This window comes from Perca flavescens, unplaced genomic scaffold (assembly GCF_004354835.1).
Source record: "Perca flavescens isolate YP-PL-M2 unplaced genomic scaffold, PFLA_1.0 EPR50_1.1_unplaced_scaf_8, whole genome shotgun sequence".
NCBI lineage: Eukaryota > Metazoa > Chordata > Actinopteri > Perciformes > Percidae > Perca > Perca flavescens.
Window position 1 is genome coordinate 95001 of NW_021166735.1, and position 2500 is coordinate 97500.

At 37.8% G+C, this 2500-nt stretch overlaps 1 protein-coding gene across 1 annotated transcript in view; it reads left to right on the forward strand.

Annotated features, from left to right (window-relative positions):
• Nucleotides 1-106, forward strand: part of LOC114552156 (protein FAM3C) — a 20180-nt gene extending 20074 nt beyond the window's left edge. Inside the window, exon 9 of the mRNA XM_028572793.1 lies at nt 1-106. This exon is cut by the window's left edge and continues 240 nt beyond it. The gene's annotated coding sequence lies outside the window, so the exon portion shown is untranslated.
• Nucleotides 107-2500: the final 2394 nt, after the last annotated feature.

A 2500-nucleotide genomic window follows, 5' to 3' on the forward strand; every position in this document is an offset into this window, starting at 1 on the left:
CTCACTGAGCTCTGACGGATGTGCTGCATCCAGCAGGATCGTTCTGGATCATTATAATAACTCGGGGACTGTTAGGTGATGGGAAACGATTCAGATTTTTTTTTTGGGATGGAATAATATGCAAAAAGTCTTCCTTTTGAAAATAAATAAATCACAAAGCTGTGCATCTCACTTGGGATTTAGTACATGTTTACAGCGTCCTTAGGCTTTTTTTTAACATTAACTTTTAAATGTTGTTTTTAGTCTAATCATTGCCTTAGGTCACATGTGTCAAATTTAAGGCCCGAGGGCCAAATCCAGCCTCTCGCAGGTTTTGATCCGGCCCACATTTCAATTTAGGTTTATAATAAATTTAGGCCCACCTAGTTTTTGTTGCTTTTTCCAAAGTTTTTGTTGCCTTTTTTATTATTTTTTTTACATTCTTTGTGCTTTTTTCGGCATTTCTTACACCTTTTCTGGCGGTTTATGTGCTTTTTTCAATGCTTCAGGCATTTTGTTTTAACGTTGTGGAGGCTTTACTCAACGTTTTGGCACTTTTACGATGTTTTTGACACTTTCTGGTGTTTTTGTGCACTTTTTTAGAGATTTTTCCAACTTTTTTGGCGCTTTTTTTAACGTATTTGTTGCTGGCTGAGGAACTTTTTTGCCAAAAGTTTTTGGACTTTATGAGGCCCACATTGTAAGTGAGAAGACTACAGTATATGAGACATGCAATAATAATACAGTCAAAATATTTGAGTTTTTCTCTTATATAAACATTGGTGTGATTCTCATTTTCCAGTGTGGCCCTCTGGGAAACTGAGTTTGACACCTCTGCCTTTGGTGAATTTGAGGCAATGCATGCTCTTTGCAGAAAATATTACTGTTGTGCAGTGACTTTGAGGGAGTATTTAAAAGAATATATGTCTCACTGAATTCCTTTCAACAAAAGAAATCGGAGGTAAAGAAAAAAGAAGCATGACTTTCAACAAAAAGTAATCTCTCTTTAGAAAAAAATACATCAAAATGAACTTGCTTTTGAACAACTTAAAGGAGAAACCCGGACGATTTTTACCTGAATCTTGATCACTAGATGTCACCGAAAACGACCAAAATGGGTTGCTGTAGCTAATGGCCAGAGCTCCCAGAGCTCTAGTCTCGCGCTGAAGTCCCGTGGGAATTCAGTTATTGCAGGAAATGGTAACTGAATTCCCACGGGACTTCAGCGAGACTACAGCTAGCCTTCTCTAACACTATCACTGTGCGAGCCACAGGCATCATTTGGCCCGTTTCCATGTAGTTACATTAGTCACAGATATGGTCATAACCACTACAGTGCAGTACATCAGGCACACCCCAGAGTGTCAAAGTATATGGGAACTGTACCACTTTTAATTTGGGTATGATATTTAGACGAAAAAGCATAATTTCAAGCGTTTCTTCAGCCACTTCTGTCTACAACAGTCGAGAACCCTTTTGCAATTATGTAAGTAAATAATGTAATCTGAAAACTGCTGCCCTGGTTAAAAAACACAATGCAACAGATCTCAGCTGGTATCTGTCTGGAATGGAAATTTATAAGTGACCCCAAACTTTTGACCGGTAGTGTATGTATGGGTATATATGTAGCCATGCATATACTTAGACTCGTCTTACTTTTATACATGCTTCATTGTCCCTTTTTTATTTTATTTTAATTATTACTATTATTTTTTTTTATTTCTGTCCTATACACAAATCACAATTGCACTGAAAATTGTTCTTGAAAAAATACTAATAAACAGAGTTTTGAAAAAGAAAATGTAAGCAATATTAACCCGATTGGACTATTGGATCATATGAAAATGATATATCAATAGGTTTTTTCTGTATTTCATACACATACTAGTACCACACAGGCAGTCACATGATTGATTCACACACTCTGATGTTTTAATGCAAATAAAGCATGTTCTTCTGTTTAGATATGAGGCTCTAATTTAGACTCATTGCAAGAATGAAGACGTGAACATAAAGACTTCGTCATTCACGTGCATATTAACAGTTGGGCATTTTTTCAGTGATTTATGTCATTTTTAAAAATAATTTATTATTTTTTTCCACTATTCCCTGCACTGTGTCAATGGGAATCAGATGAATGTTGGAATCAAACATGGAGTCCACGGAACATGTGACCACCTCGGAACCAATCGCATAACGGGATAGCTCACATTTGATTCCCTAGTGGGCCACACTCTCTATATATGTGTGTGTGTGTGACACATAGAGACACACACAGAGACACACAGACACACACACAGGCAGACACACACACACACACACACAGAGACATAGAGACATACACGCAAACAGACACAGACAGACACGCACACACACAAAAACACACAGAGAGACATAGAGACACACACACAGGAACACACAGACAGACACACACACATACACACAAACACACGCAAACACACACAGACACACACACACACACAAACAGAGACACACGCTCACACAGCCACACACACAGAAA